Source organism: Oncorhynchus kisutch, linkage group LG2 (genome assembly GCF_002021735.2).
Source record: "Oncorhynchus kisutch isolate 150728-3 linkage group LG2, Okis_V2, whole genome shotgun sequence".
NCBI lineage: Eukaryota > Metazoa > Chordata > Actinopteri > Salmoniformes > Salmonidae > Oncorhynchus > Oncorhynchus kisutch.
This window is the reverse complement of record NC_034175.2, coordinates 17,956,330-17,978,492: the sequence shown is the minus strand read 5'-3', so window position 1 is coordinate 17,978,492 and position 22,163 is coordinate 17,956,330. Positions and strand designations below refer to the sequence as shown.

The window sequence follows — 22,163 nt, the reverse complement described above, 5'->3', positions numbered from 1 at the left end:
AGTCAGATTATATGCAATGCAGGACACGCTATATAATATCTCGTAATATCATCAACCATGTGTAGATAACTAGTGATTATGATTGATTGTTTTTTATAAGATAAGTTTAATGCTAGCTAGCAACTTACCTTGGCTTACTGCATTCACGTAACAGGCAGTCTCTTTGTGGAGTGCAAGGAGAGAGAGGCAGGTCGTTATTGCGTTGGACTAGTTAACTGTAAGGTTGCAAGAGACACAAGGCTTACTATATAAAGCAGGTAGACAGGCATTGAGGCATTCAGTGACTGTTCGATTGAACGGTAGAATGGGCCAAACTAGTGACCTAAGCGACGTTGAGCATGGTATGGTTGTCGGTGCCAGGTGTGCCGGTTTCAGTATCTCAGAAATGGACGGCGCCCTGGGATCTTCACGCACGACAGTGTCTAGGGTTTACCGAGAATGGTGCGACAAACAAAAAGCATCCAGTTAGCAGCAGTCCTGTGGGCAACAACAGCTCGTTGATGAGAGGTCGAAGGAGAATGGTAAGAATGGTGCAAGCCAACAGGCGGTTCACAAACAGGCAAATAACAGTGCAGAATGGCATCTCGGGACGCATCAACTCATCGGTCCTTGTCACTGATGGGCTATTGCAGCAGATGACTACACTTGGTTCCACTCCTATCAGCTAAACACAAGAAGCGGCTCCAGTGGGCACTCAATCACCAACACTGGACAATTGAGGAGTGGAAAAACATATCTTGGTCCGACGAATCCCTGTTCCTGTTGCGTTTTGGTGATGACAGAGTCAGGATTTGGCGTAAGCAGTCCATGGCCCCATCCTTCCTGGTGTCAACTGTACAGGTTGTTTGCTGTGTTGTAATGGGGCGGAGAAGGTTTTCCTGGCACATGTTAGGTCCCTTGATACCAATTGAGCAATGTGCTCATGCCCCGAAGAATGCAGGATGTTCTGGAGGCAATAGGGGGTCTAAACCGGTACTAGATGAGTGTACTTAATATCTGTCCACTGAGTATGTATGTGTGTGTATATATATCTCTTACACTCACACATGGAATCTGGTCCGGAAGCTGCAATTCTATCCATTTTGCCATGGGGTTTCATGATGTTTTTAAATACTGTATTCTCGACATAGTTAGTTTTAACATTTCTACTACTGTACATTGCTTTGTAGTTACTGTTTATACACACAGGATATGTATTTATATACTGAATTCGTGACATAGCTTGCTCTAATATATCCACTGCTGTACATATCATTCTTAGTATATATTGTGTAAATTCATCAGGTATACACCGAGTATAGCAAACATTAAGAACACCTTCCTAATATTGAGTTGCACCCCCCCCCCCCCTCCCCTTTGCCCCCAGAACATCCTCAATTCATTATGAACTCTACAAGGTGTCGAAAGCATTCCCCATGTTGACTCCAATGCTTCCCACAGTTGTGTCAAGTTGGCTGGATGTCCTTTGGGTGGTGGACCATTCTTGATACACACAAACTATTGTGTTTGGAAAAACCCAGTAATGTTGCAGTTCTTGACACAAACTGGTGCACCTGGTACCTACTATCATACCCCATACAAAGGCACTTAAATATTTTGTCTTGCCCATTCACCCTTGAAGGCACACATACACAATCCATTTCGCAATTGTCTTAAGGCTTGAAAATCCTTCTTTAGCCTGTATCCTTCCCTTCATCTACACTGGTTTGAAGTGGATTTAACAAGTGACATCAATAAGGGATCATAGTGTTCACCTGGTCAGTCTCTCATGGAAAGAGCAGGTGTTCTTAATGTTTTGTATACCCAGTGTATCTACATATAGATTACATTTGAAATACTGTTACAGTGCTGATTAGGTTGTTAATTGGAGATCTGTGTGCCATGGCTGTGATGAGGTTTATTAACTGGAGATCTGTGTGCCATGGCTGTGATGAGGTTTATTAACTGGAGATCTGTGTGCCATGGCTGTGATGAGGTTTATTAACTGGAGATCTGTGTGCCATGGCTGTGATGAGGTTTATTAACTATCTCAAAACGAGGGTTAGAAGCTTACAGAATGCTTCTTTTTTTCTTAAATATATGTTTTTATCCCTTTTTCTCCCCAATTTCGTGGTATCCAATTGGTTGGTAGTCTTGTCTCATCGCTGCAACTCCGGTACGGTTCGGGAGAGGCAACGGTCGAGAGCCGTGCGTCCTCCGAAACACAACCCAACCAGGCTGCACTGCTTCTTGACACAATTCCCACTTAACCTGGAAGCCAGCCGCACCAATGTGTCAGAGGAAACACTGTACACCTGGCGACTGTGTCAGCGTGCACTGTGCCCGGCCCGCCACAGTAGTCACTAGTTAGCGATGGGACAAGGACATCCCCGTCGGCCAAACCCTCCGCTAACCCGGATGATGCTGGGCCAATTATGCGCTGCCCCATGTGTCTCCCGGTCGCGGCCCGCTGTGCCAGAGCCTGGACTCGAACCCAGAATCTCTAGTCGCACAGCTAGCACTGCGATGCTGTGCCTTAGACCACCGTTCCATTTGGGAGGCAGATTACAGAATGTTTCTGATGAATAACACTTTCATTACACACATTGTACCAAATCTACATCTGCCATATCAAAGTGTGTAGCCAGATGTTGATGGCTAAGAAGATACCTCCAAAGGAAATAGGAGGAGGAAATAGCTAGCAAATGAAAGTAACGCTATCATCAGGATGGGTGATTTGGTGTACAGGGTGTTGAGTTAATTTCGTTCAGCAGACACACACTGTGCAATAATGGAAAACGCCTCTATTGAGAAGCCGCTTGATCAATTCCTCGTTTCTGTCAAGTGCATGTTGCACAAATGTTACGGTATCTCAAATGACACACTCTCAACCCTGGCGTCAACCAAAGAAACTGAACAGGCAACAACAGTCTACCCAACCCCCTCACAGTTTACGCTACGCGTTTCAGCATTCGGTATCCCTATCTCTGAATGCCAGCATGCCAAATGCACTCCCCCCTCAGTTGCCAGCTAGGCCTCTAGACTATTACATTCTCCTCCCCTAAAAGACTGCAATTAATCCAATTAGTAATCAATCAGCCGTCCAGGCCCCATGTCTCCCCCAAGCTAATGGAGGATATGACAGCCGGGCCCTGCATTATTAATACCTCCATTTCAGGGGCCCAGAGGTGCCAGGGGCCATTGATCACCTCTACAGCAGAGCAAACCACCACACTGTGCTATGCCTGCTGGGAGATATCTGGAGGGAAGAAGATGGAGGGAGGGTGTGGAGGAGGGAGAGAGGGTTTGCAAAGTCTTAAGGAGGACACTGAATGGGTTTTTTGGAAGGCGGGAGGAATTGCACATAAATGGTAAGAGGTGAAGGTTGGAAGTGATAAAAATAGAGAATAGGAGGTGAGCGGTGAGGAGCATGCAAGGGAAGAAGGAGGGATTTGAGGGCAGAGATGAACAGGGTACAAGGGGAGGGTAGTGCCTTTTTCCCCCTGGTTTGCATTTGCCCTTTTGCAGGTTTTACTATTTTTTTTAATCATTTCTTCCATCCTAGTTACATTTCCTCATCTGATTGAATGTACCTCTCCTATATCAAGGTGTTTTGGTACTTCACAGGCTACTTCCAACGCTGTCTATCCTGCCCTCTATCCACCATTCATAGTGACAATAGTGGTAGGTGGATCGTTTGTCCAGTTCTGCAATATGCAAACTAGCAATCATACTACACATAAAATCATTCAAAGCTGCACCAATTTTCAATATAATTGTAAAGAACAGTGAAGACATGAGACACGCAGCTCCCTTATTGATCTTGTTTAAGAAGAATACAATTATCCCACCTAGACTAGCCTACAACACCACCTTACAATGCATAATTGCATTATTGTTTGAGTGAGTACAAAATTCTACTCTAGGCTGTAAACTGCAGTGCAAATGTCATTTGAATAATGCCCTGTGATTTTTAATATTTCATTCCATTTGGATCAGGGGTCTAATTAACAGTTTATAAGGTATAGAAAGGCACAGTAGCAAGCAGGTCTGGCTGTATTAAGTTCTGATACTGAGATGCGCTGTCTGTTGTGGATCATCATTCTCTCAAGTCGTCCTATAATAATGTGGCCACATATGCTCCCAGCTGGCCCAGTTATTCAGGAAAGCTTAGCGCGTGCTCTGCCTCCTCTCCGATAGTCCTTACGCACGTAGAACCAATAAAGCTTCAATATACCCTAAATATTTGTCATTGAACTTTTAAAAATGTATTTACTTTAGGAAAACTGCCCTAATATTGGAAACAAACATCCCACTGGGCAAAAATGGGTAGAATCAACGTTGTTTCCACTAGGGATGGGCGTGAGTTCGTCAAAGCTCAATCTTTAACCAGAGATCACATTTTTTTCAAATGCTGTAAAACTATTTGGTGGAATGTGCTTTGTGGCTGCCCAAAATGGCAAGTGAAATTTTGTCTTGACACGTTAATTTGCTTTGACTCTAGTGTTACATGTGTATTTGTGGGGCACAACAAAGAAGAAACCTAGCGAAGAATCACACAGAATGAATGTCTCATTCCCTCAATTGTGTTCTGTCCGCTCCCTAAACACATGCGTGCTGATTGCACACACAAGCTCCCGTTAGGCCTACAGAATGAAATGCCTATAAAAAGGGATTTATCTAATGGAATACACAAGCTACATTCTTTGCCAAGTGACAACAGTTTTATCACAAATTCAAAATGGACTGGTTGATTGTTTAGGCTTAACATAGACAGGTTTCACACTGAAAATACACAAACCTGCTCACCAAACAGATGCAATGGCCATAATTTATCACTATGCAGTATTCAATGTGGAACTGTTAATCCATTTTGTAAATTCCAAAAAACAGTTTGAATATATTAAATGGAACGTCTGTATATTGAAAGTGATTTCAACTCGCCATGTTTCAAATGATCACTCTTTGAGAATAGCTGTTCCAAATGCAAATTAATTACTTAAAAATCATACAATGTGATTTTCTAGATTTTTGTTTTAGATTCCGTCTCTCACAGTTGAAGTGTACCTATGATAAAAAATGACAGACCTCTACATGCTTTGTAAGTAGGGAAAACCTGCAAAATCGGCAGTGTATCAAATACTTGTTATCCCCACTGTAGGTGTCATGACTGTGATAAGGGCTCAGGAGATAAGGGCTACTATATTAACAAAGCTTTGCCATTTCAGTCATAGGCTTCTACAAGCAAAGCTGAGGTTACTACTTTTTTGAAGATTGTGTTCCACAATATAATATAACTAGTTGACTCGTACACCCAAAAACATCATGCGAGTACTTGAACAGTAATAAAATATTAAATCCCTAGTGTCCACATCATGTCAACCAAGAAAATCAATGTGATCAAATCAAATGAATTTGTCATATGCCTCGTAAACAACCGGTGTAGACGAACAGTGAAATGCTTACTTACGGGTAATTTTACAACAATGCAGAGTTAAAAGGGATGACATTGAATCAACGTGGAAAACTGATTACTTTTTGAAAATCCAATCAATGTAAAAACATCGCCTTTTTATTTTACCCGACTTTTAACCCAAACCCATATTTGTTGTTGAATTCAAGTTAGTTAACTCAACCAAATGTAAATCAAAAGTACATTTTGAACTGACATCTGTGCCCAGTGGGATCATCATGTTGTCATCCAGAGTCACATTTTATTTATTTTTCAAGCTATAGCACACAATATTTTTACATAAAGCAGGATTTTAAAGGACCAAAGAGTTTGGGCTGCTTCATGTTTTCATTTTTGCCATGGAAAAAATATTGAGATACTGGTATCATCACAGCTCTAGTCACAATGTTTTAATCTGATTAGACTACTTCAAAAAATCTCCAAACTGTGCAGATGATGGTGTTGAAATCGCAAACCATGATAATGAAGTGGCAAAAGTCGGTATGCTTTGCTTATTGGTTGTGATTTGTTGGCACAGAAACCTTTTGGTGGAAAATTTGTGTCAAATATATTTTATATGATTATAAATATAGCATCAAAATGTTGAAAATCTGATTTCCACCTAGCTGATCATTATCTTCAGCCAGCTATGATCGTAGTGTAGGTGTAATGAGAAAGGCAGGGAGAGTAGCTTGTCTGTTGTGGTTGGCAAACCCTTAACCTTCTGGCCCGTAGCCCTGCTTGCCATTGACTGAGTCACAAAAGCATGCTGATGTGGCAAAGTCTATATCCACGTTAATAAACACAGGGTCGCTACAGTTAGGGGAAGGGTGTGTGCATTTTTTGTTACAGTACAAGGGGAGGGTCATGTGAAAATATTTGTCTTTTTTTTTTTGACACCAAGTTGGACAAGCTCTCCCTAAGGCAGGGGAAAGTGAGGCTCAGTGTGGCCAATTCAAGCAAATAAGATTAGAAAGTATTGGACAAAATCTGAACAGTAAAAACGTGATCAATGCTTTATATTCTCCATATTTATGTGTGCACCAAAACCGACTCTCTCAACTTCAGTTCCAGGGCATGGTATTGTTTGTTTTAAGAAGAAAAAAAAGTAAAGACCCCGTCTAGAAGTTTTTTTTAAATGTTGTGAAATCGATACTGCAAGTCATTCAATGTTGGGCTGGGGAAAACAAGCAAACAAAAACAACAAAACCCCTAGCTCATGCCTCCTCTTAGCCTCTACTCTCAAAAGACACATTGTGTGCCAACGAAATCAGCTGACCTTAATTTGAGCTATCCTATGTGCCAGAGGCTGCTAAATTACCTATCTAGGATGTTTGTTGTTGTCGTCTTTCAACACATGTTGACAGGGCCTCTGCGATGGTTTAGTGTGACTCCAAAATGGCTGCTATGTGACCAATGTGGTCTTAAGTATGTGAAAAGGGAAATTAATGGTAGAGGGTATTTGTAGTTGAGCCTGGTGATCTTAAACAAGTATTTTGCACTGACATCAGTCCTATACAGCAAACCTCTGTTTCCCATGATTGGGAACCTTTGTCATCTGTCATGTAGACCAAAATGCATCCCTTTACCGACCCACACCGTGTGAGTGAAGGGTCGCGTCCCCCTCTTCACCACAGGTTTAGTCACTGTGGGTCGTTATGCCAAGGAACCCACGCTAGCCTAGTTAATGTGGAGAATGCTGGGATGGTTCTGGGTTTATAGCCTTATTCATGGGTGCATTAGACCACTGTTGGTTAGGCTCCTGAGTCACTCTGCAGTCTATAGCAGCTGCAGTCAGCTGGGTTAATATCCAGGGGGGTCAGAGAGACTGATGTCCTCCATCCGCTGGGCTGTGTGAGTCAGTTTAGTGAGTGGACATACGTTAGTAATCACAGGATGTAAGGGAGAGCTCCAGGGTCACGACATGCAATCCACAGCCATTTGTGTGCGACCCTGTGCGTATGAATGGATGTGCGGCGGGGGGTGTATTTGCGGACGAAAGACGCATCGACCACAAGCCATTAGTCAGCACTGGTCGTTAGCAATGGGCGCAAGACGCATCGACCACATGCCATTAGTCTGGAATGGATTGAAGGGAAGTTCATCTGTCACGGGTTCCCATCACTGCAAGGGGGTTTCTTTTGGAGAGATGGTAAAGCCATGACGATACAGTTAGCTGACAAGGCCGGTTATAATTCAAACCCCCAGATAGTTCCGAACCGATGAGGCTCTGAAGCTCATGAACAAGATTTACTGGAATAACCATTTGTAACGGAGTTGTTAGCAGCAACTTTATATGAAGAACCATTAGGCTGTTAGCATTACTACTGTATGTAACAAACAACCTTTGGTGATTGACAGCTCTTTTTTTTCATTAATGTCTATATTACACATCCGTTGTCGGATGTTTGTATAATCTAAATAATTTGGGACTATGGGGAAACTGGCTATTTAAGAAAGGGATTAGTATAGAGATAAGTTCTCACTATATTGTAGCGCCACAGCATCTCTGTCGTCTCACCGCCTCTACCCCTGTGGAGCCCCATGCATCTGGTTCTATTTAGAGCTCATCTGCTTGTGTTATGCTGCTATGTTATGACAGTAAAGTGACTGAGGAGATTATGCTAAGAGGATGTGTGCTGCACCCCCCCCCCCCCGCACGTCTTCCTCAGTCATCGGTCAGTGGCCCGTTGCAGTATCCTGCTGAGGCTGTGCGTTGAAAAGGCAGAGGTTATTAGCCTGTGTGTTTGCAGCACAGCTGTGCTTTGAGAATCTCCCTCCCGTTGTTTTACATACTGGGCCGTCACTGCTGCAGCGCACCGCTCATGTTGTTTGTCTCTTGTTTTTTTTTCTCTCACAGGAAGTTTGCTGAGGATTGCAAAACTAATTGTGAAAAAATCTGAGGGGGGTTCAACCCCCTGACCCTCCCCCAACTGCACAACCCCTCCCCCTCCATACTTATCGGATCAGACCCTCTGAATTCTTCACATCTGTTGTGAGGAACCAAAGATCAACTGAGCCATTTGGTGGTGTAATCCATCTGTACTGATACAGAAAGTGAGTACTGTCATTATTCTTCCCTCTTCATGTCTACATTTCAGACATAGAAACTTGGCTTGAAAACAGGAGTCTAACCCATGGGTTTAGATGGAGTATGACGTCAAACAAGCTGGGTGTAATAAATGCTGACTCGTATCTTATGGGTGTTCTATAACTCAAGGGTCACAGAGTGGTGTGCTATGATGCCTGTAGTAGATGTTTCAATGGGCTTCCGGATAAAACCCGTAGCTGATTACGTAAGCCCTCACATCATGACGTGATTGTTGTCCGCCGTGGAAATGAGCCCTTCAGGACTTTCATTGAAGCCCTACCTGTACAGGCCCGGCTTTGATGGACAACCGCCCTCAATGCTTTATATAACAACAACACAGCTGCTATTCTGTCTCTGTCACCCTTTTCACTCCCTGTTGCCCGTATGTTCAACCTTTTGATGGGACGAGGGTTCACATTGGACACCTCTGCTTTCATATCCCTTTATGTGCATTGGCTTTGTACTGATAGCCCTCTTTTGGCTGGCTATGTATACAAACACCACGGGCCATTGTGTAGCATTGTGCATCAATCAAAGTGAGTGCAAGCCAGCAACTTGCATTGTTGTCAGATATGTTAGCAGGCAAACAATGCATTTGGGTTTGGTGTGCTGGCCATGTAGAAATAGGAAATAGGTGTTGTGCTCAGTTGGTCACTGGCAGAGTAGTTGGGTGTCTACAGCTGGCTCTATGGTTGGACATTTTCTGCTTTTCATTATGGCTGCCACAAACGGTAAAATGGGAAGGAACACCAGTCAGTGGGAGCATAGGCATGAAATGTGATCAGACGGAGCACTGAATGGAGGAATTGTCAGAGCAAACTGTGTGTGTGTGTGTATGAGAAGACTGTCTCGTTTTGCTTTCATACCTTGACACCCACTCACTTCACAATAAAGCACTATCCCCATCCCAGTGGCCTCACATACTGGCACAAATGTGTAAAATTATATTCAGATCTTCCATGCATCGCTGCAAAGGTTGTTTCACTGCCTTTTCTAGTGAAAGATGGGAAGAAATAAGCTCTGATTTGTAGTGTACACTCATTTTAATGCCTTGGTTGGCACCAGTTTATTGCCCTGTCCCAAACCTCACTACTCTATAACAGCTCATATAAGACATTCATCCAACCTTTTCCATTGTCACTGGAGGGTCTTCACTGATCTGTCTGATAACTAGAAAACACTAATTTCATCCACAAAACGGAACTGCCTTTCATCCTCAAGATTCAGTACCAAAAACTATAAACCTGTAGCTGATAGTGATGGGGGGAGGGGTGGGGTTCATGAGTAAATCTTCACTACTTAATTCTACATTGAGCTAAGGTGTGTTGTGGTTGTAGAATCAGTATGAAAATCTAAATGTGCACACACATTTGCTAGGTAACTAGTGACCTGCTTGCTGTCTGAAATCAAATCAAATGTTATTGGTCACATACACATTTAGCAGATGTTATTGCGGGTATAGCGAAATGATTGTGTTACTAGCACCAACAGTGCAGAAATATATACTGTAATAATTAACAACAATACGCACATCTAAAAGTAAAATGATGAAATTAAGAAATATATAAATATTAGGATGAGCAATGTCGGAGTGGCATTGACTAAAATAGTGATTCCATGTCTATGTATATAGAGCTTTGCGGTTGCGAGTGGTGCAGTTTTCGTACCAGGCGGTGATACACCCCGACAGAATGCTCTCAATTGTGCATCTGTGAAAGTTTGTGAGGGTCATAGGGGCCAAGCCAAATTTCTTTATCCTCCTGAGGTTGAAGTGGCGCTGTTGCTCCTTTAACACACTGTCTGTGTGGGTGGACCATTTCAGATCGTCAGTGATGTGTACGACGAGGAATTTGAAGCTTTCCACCTTCTCCCGTCGATGTGGATAGGGGCGTGCTCCCTTTGCTTTTTCCTGAAGTCCACGATCAGCTCCTTCATTTTGTTGACGTTGGGGGAAAGGTTATTTTCCTGGTACCGCTCCTCCAGGGCCCTCACCTCCTCCCTGTAGACTGTAGCGTCATTGTTGGTAATCAGGCCTACTATGGTTGTGTCGTCTGCAAACTTGATGATTGAGTTGGAGGCGTGTGTGGCCACACAGTCATGGGTGAACATGGACTACAGGAAGGGGCTGAGCACGAACCCTTGTAGGGCCCCTGGGTTGAGGACCTACTTTCACCACCTGGGGGCGACCAGTCAGGAAGTCCAGGACCCAGTTGCACAGGGCGGGGTTCAGACCCAGGGCCCCAAGCTTGATGAAGAGCTTGGAGGGTACTATGGTGTTGGCTGAGCTGTAGTCAATGAACAGCATTCTGATATAGGTATTCCTCTTGTCCAGATGGGATAGGGCAGTGTGCAGTGCAATGGCGATTGCATCATCTGTGGATCTATTGGGGTGGTTACCAAATTTAAGTGAGTCTAAGGTGTCATATATTATAATAATATAAGAAATAACACAAAAACAATACTGCAAAGTTGCTTAGGAGCTAGAAGCAGAGCTGCTATGTCTGTCGGCACCATCTTTCCAGTCTCAAATCAATCCATATGAAATTAAAGAGATTCTAGCGAGTTCACACACTCAATGCTGAATACTCACGCTAGCTAGTATAGTGAAATTCTAGCCAATAGCACTAGTGAGTTTCCATGATAAGGCAGTTTCTGTTCTGCCGTGACAAGTGCGCCGAGTTTTGCAGCACAGCTGACTGCTCTCTGCGGTGTTATGGCGTTGGCCAAATGTTACAAAGTAGCAAGGCACAGTGCCAGCTGTCAGTCAGACGCATGCGGATTTCTTAGAACAGTCCCATAACTTTGGTGCCCTACAACTTCATCAGCAAGCTGGTAAACTACCTACTTTAATGGCTATTCAAACAGGGTAGCAATAGTTGGCTCAGCTGATCGAGCATGGTTTGCTGTAGTAGCCAGTGTATCATAGGTTCAGAGAGTGTAAAATTATGAACTAGTGTAAGGCGGATGAGCAAAATCATGATTCTTAGAAATGAGTTCCACGTTTGTTTAGACAGATGGCTCCTGGCAACTGTGTGTCACGTTAGAATGACGGCATCTTACGTGAGAAAATGCTGGATGGTGTTCACCTCAATTAGGTCATTCTAATTCAGTTGGGTGCAAATTAAGTTCTGACACCAGTCCAAACCAGTAGTATCTCAATAAGTGGCTGCCAGTAGTTCCCAAAAGTTCCTTAGCCAGTTTGCCTTTGCCAACCGTTCTGAACTCGGTTGGCAAACCGTTCACACTTGGTTTCCAGGGCTCAAGCTTAAACCCTCTGTCAATGCTATTTTCTCCTTCCTTCCTTCCTTTCCTTTCCTTCCTTTCCTTCCTTTCCTTCCTTTCCTTCCTTTCCTTCCTTTCCTTTCCTTTCCTTTCCTTTCCTTTCCTTTCCTTTCCTTTCCTTCCTTCCTTCCTTCCTTCCTTTCCTTCCTTCCTTTTCCCCACAGCCATCTTCCTCAATGTTGGAGGGCATCGCCACACATGACTGTGCTGTGACAAATTGGCTTGGGGACAAGGCAGATGGTGACTGGGAGGGGACTGGTTGTCACGCCATTTGCCATGGTGACATGAATTGATCTCGCGGAGCGGCACACATGCTCCGCTTGTGTAATCCTGACTTGCTAACCCCCCTGCATACACACTTTCTCACACACACGCCTCCCTGCCTACTTTACCTCCCCATTACTATCAATGATGTGTGCAGTGGATGCACGCGTAACATGTCACAGGCTCCGCTCCCCTTGAAAAGAAGCGAGGGACAAGGAGGGATTTGACAGAGACAAGAGTCAGACTAATGGAAGGCCTAGGGGACTCTGGGGTTTATAGCAATATAGGCACTGTTCATGTCAGGATGTCAACAACGAGATGTTCTGTTTACACAGTTGCCGTTGTTGACGTTTGAGCAATGAGTTTGTGTCTGAATGCCCGAAGTCCCTGTGGACACTATTCAAATAAATCCAGTTCCTACGTTTCAACGCAGGTTGATGCATGTTGCTTACTTTTGATTTATGCATCAATGTTTTGCTTACAGATGTAGCTCTCGCATTTTGTAAGTCGACAGACTCCTACCTGAAAGTAGTTTTTCTCTGTTCATTGATACGATTTGCATTTGATCATCTCAAACCGTAGCGTGGTGGGTGGCTGGCTGGCTTAGGATAATTGTGGGCTTTGGCTCTTTTCACCTGGAGCGTGATGGGATAACTTTCCCACGGTGACTTAATATTCTGTGAGCACACTGCGTTAAGCTCCGGATATTGATCCACAGATCATTGCATCCTGTGGGACTTTCCCCTGAGCATCTGTGGGATCTTCTGTGTGGGAATGCTAATGCACCCCAACCTCAGCGGGTCCTTAGAGATCATGGGAGGCAACACGGTGGAGATGAGTGAGAAAGAAACGAGCTAGGCTAGAAAATAATTCACGGTATTTCCTCTGTTTTTCCTCTCAAGGAATTAAATAGCGACGAAGCGAAAACTTTAATAACTGCATTTTGATTGCATATTAATATAGGGAAGATAGGCGGGTAGATATGTACATATGGAAACATATCCTCTTGTTTATGTTCCTAACTTGTTTGATAAGATTAGTACAGATTTTCTCAGGGGACCCCACATGGGGCCCTGACCCCAAATTTCAGAACCACTCTACTGACCTCTCTCTTTGCTTGCTTCTGTTCTGTCTGTCTCCTCTGCTTCCTCCTGCAAGCATTGCAGCCTGCCTCAGCCTCACCACTGAGCGCCACATCACTGTATCTCAGTAGCCTACTCTCTGTAAAGAAAAGTTATAATGAGAACTTAGTAGCGTATTTTTTTTATCCTGCTGAGGTAGGCTCCATTTATTGTTAGCTTCTTACTTCATCCTTCTACCTGACTGACAGACAGTGCCTTCAGAAAGTATTCACACCCCTCCCACATTTTGTTGCGTTACAGCCTTTAAAATTGATTATTTGTATTTTTTGTCACTGGCTTACACACAATACCCCATAATGTCAAAGTGGAATTACACTGAATAAAAATATAAATGCAACATGTAAAAAGTGTTGGTCCCATGTTTCATGAGCTGAAATTAAAGATCCCTGAAATGTTCCATACGCACAAAAAGCTTATTTCTCTCAAATTTTGGGAACACATTTGTTTACATCCCCGTTAGTGAGCATTCCTCCGTGGCCAAGATAATCCAGCCACCTGACAGGTGTGGCATATCTAGAAGCTGATTAAATGGCATGATCATTACAGAGGTGCACCTTGTGCTGGGGACAATAAAAGGCCACTCTAAAATGTGCAGTTTTGATACACAACATAATGCCACAGATGTCTAAATTTTGAGGGAGCGTGCAATTGGCATGCTGACTGTCCACCAGAGCTGTTGCAAAATAATTTGATGGTAATTTTTCTACCATAAGCTGCCTCCATGGCCCCATGTTGCAAGGATCTGTACACAATTCCTGGAAACTGAAAATGTCCCGGTTCTTACATGGCCTGCATACTCACCAGGCATGTCACATATTGAGCATGTTTGGAATGCTCTGGATCGACGTGTACTACAGCGTGTTCCAGTTCTCGCCAATATCCGGAAACTTCGCACAGCCATTAAAGAGCAGTGGGACAACATTCCACAGGCCACAATCAACAGCCCAATCAACTCTATGAGAAGGAAATGTGTTGTTCTGCATGAATCCAATGGTGGTCACACTAGATATGGACTTTTTTCAATTTTTTTATTTTACCTTTATAACTAGGCAAGTCAGTTAAGAACAAATTCTTATTTTCAATGACAGCCTAGAACGACAGATTTTGTACCTTGTCAGCTTGGGGATTTGATTTTACAACCTTTCGGTTACTAGTCCAACGCTCTAACCACTAGACTACGCTGCCGCCTATGACTGGTTTCTGATCCACGCCCATGCCTTTTTCTAAAGCTATCTGTGACTAATAGATGGATATCTGTTTTGCCAGTCGCGATAAATCCATAGATTAGGGTCTAATTAATTAATTTAAATTTACTGATATCTTTATATGAACTGTAACTCATTAAAATCTTTGAAATTGTTACATGTTGGGTTTTAAATATTTTTTTCTTCGTATGTTTTTTTTTCTTAAATTTTTACAAATAGAAATACAAATAAAAAGCTGAAATGTCTTGAATCAGTAAGTATTCAGCCCCTTTGTTAGGAGGGTATTCAACTCCTAACAAAGCCTAAATACTCCATGTTCAGCAGTAAAAATGTGCTTAACAAGTCACATAATAAGTTGCATGGACTCACTCTGTGTGCAAATATATTGTTTAACATGATTTTTGAAGGACTGCCTCATCTCTGTACACCAAACATACACTTACAGTGCATTCAGAAAGTATTCAGACCCCTTCCCTTTTCCAAATTTTGTTACGTTACAGCCTTCTAAATGCATTAATAAATTGCCTCATTAATCCCCCTCCTCTCCCCTGTAACTATTCCCCAGGTCGTTGCTGCAAATGAGAATGTGTTCTCAGTCAACTTACCTGGTAAAATAACGGATAAATAAAATTCAAATTATCATCAATCTATACACAATACCCCATCATGACAAACCAAAAACAGCGTAAAAACTGAAATACCTTATTTACATAAGTATTCAGACCCTTTGCTATGAGATTCGAAATTGAGCTTAGGTGCATCCTGTTTTCATTGATCATCCTTGAAATGTTTCTACAACTTGATTGGAGTTCACCTGTGGTAATTTCAATTGATTGGACATGATTTGGAAAGGCACACACCTGTCTATGTCAGGTCCCACAGTTGACAGTGCATGTCAGGGCAAAAACCGGGCCAGCAAGTTGAAGGAATTGTCCGTAGAGCTCAGAGACAGGATTGTGTTGAGGCACAGATCTGGGGAAGGGAAGAAAAAAATCTGCAGCATTGAAGGTCCCCAAGAACACAGTGGCCTCCATCATTCTTAAATGGAAGAAGTTTGGAACCAACAAGACTTTCCTAGAGCTGGCCGCCCGGCCAAACTGAGCAATCGGGGAGAAGGGCCTTGGGTTAGGCAGGTAACCAAGGACCCGCTTGTCACTTTGACAAAGCTCCAGAGTTCTTCTGTGGAGATGGCAGAACCGTCCAGAAGGACAACCATCTCTGCAGCACTCCACCAATCAGGCCACTCCTCAGTAAAAGGCACAACAGCCACTTGTAGTTTGCCAACAGGCACCTAAAGGACTCTGACCATGAGAAACAAGATTCTCTGGTCTGATGAAACCAACTTTTTGGACTGAATGCAAAGCATCACATCTGGAGGAAACCTGGCACCATGCCTACAGTGAAGCATGGTGGTGGCAGCATCATGCTGTGGGGATGTTTTTCAGAGGCAGGAACTGGGAGACTAGTCAGGGTTGAGGTAAAGATGAACGGAGCAAAGTACAGAGAGATCCTTGATGAAAACCTGAAAGTGCTCAGGACCTCAGACTGGGGCGAGATTCACCTTCCAACCGGACAACGACCCTAAGCACACAACCAAGACAATGCAGGATTGGCTTCAGGAGTCTCAATGTCCTAGAGTGGCCGAACCAAAGCCTGGACTTGAACCCTATCGAACGAATGGCACCTATTAGTAGATGGGTAAAAAGACACATCAGACATTGAATATCCCGTTAAGCATGGTGAAGTTATTAATTACACTTTGGATGGTATATCAACACACCCAGTCACTACAAAGATACAGGCGTCCTTCTTAACTCAGTTGCCGGAGAGGAAGGAAACAGCACAGGGATTTCACCATGGGGTCAATGGTGACTTTAAATCAGTTACAGAGTTTAAAGGCTGTGATCAGAGAACTGAGGATGTGTCAACAACATTGTAGTTACTCCACAATACTAACCTAATTGACAGAGTGAAATGAAGGAAGCCTGTGCAGAATACACATTTTCCAAAACATGCATTCTGTTTAAAACAAGGCACTAAAGTAATACTGTAAAAAATGTACCAAAGCAATTCATTTTTTGTCCTTCAGGTGTAAGGTTTTATGTTTGGGGCAAATCCAATGCAACACATTACTGAGTACCACTCTCAATATTTTCATGCATAGTGGTGGCTGCGTCATGTTATGGGTATGCTTGTAATCGTTAAGGACTGGGGAGTTTTTCATGATAAAATAGAAATGGAATGCAGCTAAGAACAGGCCAAATCCAAGTCGAAAACCTGGTTCAGTCTGTAGAAGAATTCATCTTTCAGCTGGACAATAAACTAAAAGGCCAAATGTACACTGGAGTTGCTTACCAAAAAGACAATGAATGTTTCTGAATGGCAGAGTTACAGTTTTGAATTAAATCTGCTTGAAAATCTATGGCAAGACCTTAAAGTGGTTGTCTTGTTCTTAGAGACCTACCCAGAAAGACTTACAGCCGTAATCGCTGCCAACGGTGCTTCTACAAAGTATTTACTCAGGGGTGTGAATACTTAAATTAGATATTTCACTTTCAATAAATTTGCTAAAATGTCCCCCCCAAAAATGTTCACTTTTTCATTATGGGGTATTGTGTGTAAAAATAATAATCATACACAACAAAATGTGGAATAAGTAAAATAACTCGGCCCTCGGCCTGTGCCGCGAGAGGGTGGAGTTAGCCGTTTTAGAGAGTGGTGAATGTGTTGTTAAAAAGGCAAATCTGGGAGGCAAATCAGGGGGATGCAGGTGATCATAATGAACAGACCACTGTTCATAATTCCACTTGTTCGCAAAGGCAGGTGCGATTAGAGTGGTCAAATAAAGAATTTAAGCGTCCTGAGCTTTGATGAATGCTAGTGGCAATATTTAGATGTTGACCTGTAATTTATTTTCTTTGTGTACAAAATATATATTTGTATTTTTTATTTATTTCATTACAAATTACAAAAAATGATTGAGGTCTGGCACTCGGTATCCTCATGTAGTTACGGACATGCTCTGCTTTTGTACTTTGCTGAGTTTGAAGTAACATGGAATGTTAAAGGGGCAAATTAATGATGCAACTTCTTCATCCAGTGAACGTTCCTCTGAAAAATATGAACTTCACACAGCATATGAGGTGTCCTTTCAGACACTCCAGGCTGTAGGGTTCGATCCAAACCTCCCTCTCTCTCTCTCACACACACACACACACACACACACACACACACACACACACACACACACACACCCTTAAGTACTTAAGCTGTGAGGAGACAAGCAGCACTCCCTCTGTGATAACAGCTCTACTGTCAGCACATACTATCTGCAGACCTTACTCCCCCAAACGCTAGGACTCTCTCACTCCCTAAAATCTAGCCAAATGAAAGCTGCAGGGAGAGACATGTAAATAAATCCTCTCACCAAAGTCAAAGAGAAATGCCTCTAAAACCACAGAATGAGTTCTACAATGTCAACAGCAAGGCTGGTTATGTATGGCCTATCTGACCTCCACTACCCTCTGTCCTACTCTCTCTCCTCCTCCTCTCCTCCCAAACCGTCCGGTCTGGATGAAGACATCAGTCAGGTAGGAGATTCAGGTTTCCTGATTGTGTTTTGCTATACCCCACTAAACCACCTCTCAGGGTGATTCTTTGCCAGCCTCTTGGTTTGAGGTCTAAATAAATACTGAAAGTGTTCTCATTTCAGAAGGTGACTGACTATATGATGCTTGTTGGCTCTAACAGTCCTGGTCTTCTTGCAGATTTAGAAAGTCCTAAAGCCTTTTTAATGTTTTATGATAAACTAATGAAAGAAAATTCAGTAGATTAATAAATGCAGGTTTGCCTGTAAGGTAATGGGACTTGCTCGTTTTTGCAATTTGACTTAAGACATTTACTGAGTTTTCTGCATCTATGCAAATGTGTTCAGCTATTGAATAATGTAAACTTTGAAGGAAAAATCTAAATTAATTTAATCATCTTAAAGTTCATATTTCCTTATTAAAATTACATCACTTTCACCCTTCAGATAACTCCTGAACAAATTAAAATTGATTTACTTGGACAGTTGGCTGTCATCCAAAATGGATACTTTAGTTTTAATAGGAAGTCCTTTTTTAGCTTTTGGCTGTTTGCACTTGTCATCTTGACATTGCCCCCTTTTCAGTGCAGGGCATTGAGGTGAACCTAGAATGCTTTTAAAATCTACATAATTGGCGGGGGCACATGCATTCACACATGCGTACGTTTACACGCACTGTCCTTAAAGTACAGTATATTCTGAATAGGAATTCTGATTTGATGTTGTACAGTGGAACATGAGTGTGGGTGAAGTCTTTCATCTGCATTATTATGCCAATATTGTCAACATTAATCCGCATAAGCATCTTTCACACTTCACCTTTCCTGATTGAATTGACTGCATACCCCCTTGGCGTGGCTGCCTAAGAGGCTAGAGCAAGTTGTTTTTTTTTGCAAAAAAATAGCATACATTTTTTGTTGGACATAAGACTAACAACATCAGGAAATCAGCTACAAGTGACTTTAATTTAAGAAATCTGGTCCCAAGTATTCCCGGGCGTAATAGAGAGAAACTTGATCATATACAAATGTAAGCAAGGTTTGAAATTATTGTTTTAGTCAAACATTATACACTATATATGACGTGTATAAAACTTGCCCTGGGCAACTGTAAGGGCTGTTATTGTGATGTGGAAACGTCTAGGAGCAACAACGACTCAGTCGCAAAGTGATAGGCCACACAAGCTCACAGAATGGGACCGCTGAAGTGCATAGCCCGTAAAAATCATCTGTCCTCAGTTGCAACACTCACTGCCGAGTTCCAAACTGCCTCTGGAAGCAACGTCAGCACAAGAACTGTCCGTCGGGAGCTTCATGGAATAGGTTTCCATGGCCGATCAGCCGCACACAAGCCTAAGATCACCATGCACAATGCTAAGCGTCAGCTGGAGTGGTGTAAAGCTCGCCGCCATTGGTTTCTGGAGCAGTGGAAATGCCTTCTCCGGAGTGATGAATCACGCTTCACCATCTGGCAGTCCGACAGACGAATCTGGGTTTGGTGGATGCCAGGAGAACGCTACCTGCCCGAATGTGTAGTGCCAACTGTAAAGTTTGGTGAAGGAGGAATAAAATGGTCTGGGGCTGTTATTCATGTTCCGGTCTAGGCCCCTTAGTTCCAGTGAAGGGAAATCTTAATGTTACAGCATACAATGACATTCTAGACGATTCCGTGCTTCCAACTTTGTGGCAACAGTTTGGGGAAGGCCCTCTCCTGTTTCAACATGACAATGCACCCATGCACAAAGCGAGGTCCATACAGAAACAGTTTGTTTCTTACAGAGCCCTGACCTCAACCCCATCAAAACACCTTTGGAATGAATTGGAACGCCGACTGCGAGCCAGACCTAATCGCCCAACATCAGTGCCCGACCTCACTAATGCCCTTGTGACTGAATGGAAGCAAGTCTCCGCAGCAATGTTCCATCATCTAGTGGAAAGCCTTCCCAGAAGAGTGGAGGCTGTTATAGCAGCAAAGGGGAGTCCAACTCCATATGAATGTGCATAATTTGGAATGAGCCGGTGTCCACATACTTTTGGTCATGTAGTGTATCTGTTTGGGCTTTTTGCGGTCAATTTGCTGTCTTCAAATTATTTGTAATTATGTTCCGGCCCCCTGACCATCCGCTGAAGACCAAAATTGGACCGTGGCTGAATCTAGTTGATGTTCCCTGGGCTAGAGGGATAGAGGACTTTCCCTCTATCATTATCTGCTGTATATATTCAGTTTGTTAAATGCCAGCCACTGAAAGATGTAAATATAATGAGACTCCTATGGGTCACAGTTATTAACTTTTTGCTACCCAGGAATGTGTGTGATGAAGCTCAGCACTGGATGCAGGCAGCCAACCGGCTCAGAGCACAGCTGTATCAGTCCAGGACTCAAAGCTTTGGGCCTAAAGGACACAATGTGGTCCATCACTGAGCGCTGATTAAAAGTGTGCGTGTCATGGACAGGGCAGCTGCGACATATGGCTGTGGAGCTTAAGCACACAGAAAAGATATCTGCACCGCCAATCCTCGGAATGAAGAAAAAAATAACAAAGATTAAAGTGTATCTCTACCCGGGCGAGAGACTATGAGCATGGCTAATTTTAGATGGCACAGGGATGTAATGTAATGGAAGGTAGTCGTCACTATTGCTACTTTCAGACTTTAATTGGCATGGCATTTCAACACAAAGGAAGCTACTTTTGCCTCTTTACAGTATGATTAGTAGTTTAATAGGATAGACAAAAATGTAATTGTACCCACTCCCAAAATAAATAATATTGTTATAGTTTCTACTCTGGAAGACAATTTGAACATTTTTATTTGGGCTGTAACTATACCTGGGTCTCGTTAGAGATGCCAGTCTGTTTCAATTGAAACTTAACTATCGTAGGGTTATGGTGTAAGAGACGTGACTTGCAAAGTCGTCCTTTGCTTTACAAGGCATCACTTGCTATTTGGGGATTTTATGAACCCTAACGACCAAGCTTAGCACTGTATGGAATGTTTTGATCGGTCCTTTTAAGTGTGGGGTCCTTGTTTCAATTCACACAAAAAATGGTTTTGATTTGGATGAATGCCAGACCATAAATTTGAACGATTTAAGAGAGGGAAAGGAGTGCAGTCATAAAATGTACATTTTTATTGCATGTTTACACATTTTGACACATTGACGCTAATGTAGTCTGTTGGGCAGATTTGTGTAAATAAACAATACAACTATCAGAAGGAGCTATTTTCTAGCATGCAGAGTTGAGTTCGACTCAGCTTTTTATGATTCAGTTGTTTTCTAATCATATTTCCCTTGTTTCAAAGTAATATCCATCCAAATAATTAATAGCATGTTATCTTGGTAATTCACCAATGAAATTCAACCATGAAAATAATATTTAGGAAGTTATTTCCAGTACACAATCCATTAAAAGATATTTTGATGCCACCTTAATGAATATCCTGCACACTTTATTTGGAAGACCTATTTAGGAAAGTTCATTTATACCCCAGTACCATATTGGTTCATTTGTATCCTTAGACATCTGCAAACACCAAGCAGAGACCTGTTTATATGGTGTCATCTTATATCTTTAAAAATATCTCACTTCATTTCGATTTAGCTAGTTATTTTTCTAACCTGATGATTTGAAGAGCAGATACTGCAAAGGGCATCTATATTAAAAACTCTTAAACTCTTCTCATATACTTCTTAGTTGTTGTGCGGAATGTATTTCAGTACAATGTAGTCTCCATTCTGGAGGACTTTTCCTATTCGAAAATTAAATTAAATTCAAAACATGATGCAATTCAACATCAAGGTCAAGATAGCGGTAGCGTCGCCACATTTCACAAGAGGGGGAAAGTCAATCTCTAAGTGAGCAAATGCGGTCGGTGATGATGAGGCGGCCCAGGAATAGTTTGACAAACCCTATCACCCGAGACGAATTAAAAGTGTCACCAACCTGTAAGTGGCTGTTCTCACATTTCCTATGATAAGCCAGCGCTGATATAAACAACTACCAATAAAGGGCTGCCTGCCCGTTGGGCAGGGGGGAGAGGAGGCTTAGGGACGCCAGGGTAACAGGACACCTGGCCAGACACTATCTCCAAGTCTTGATTGGAACAGAGCAGACGTCCAGACGACCCACAGGTCGTTCTGCGGCTGGCTGCTGCTATAGCTG

General features: G+C 42.7%; 1 protein-coding gene across 3 annotated transcripts in view; it reads left to right on the top strand.

Moving 5' to 3' along the window:
• Positions 1 to 22,163, top strand: part of LOC109908466 (semaphorin-6D-like) — a 164,034-nt gene that overhangs the window by 71,963 nt on the left and 69,908 nt on the right. For 2 of the 3 annotated variants that reach the window (XM_031789410.1, XM_031789408.1), the window contains exon 2: positions 8,292 to 8,488. The exons of the other annotated variant lie outside the window; for it this stretch is intronic. The gene's annotated coding sequence lies outside the window, so the exon portion shown is untranslated. The remainder of the gene's footprint in view (positions 1 to 8,291; positions 8,489 to 22,163) is intronic. 3 annotated transcript variants of the gene reach the window in all.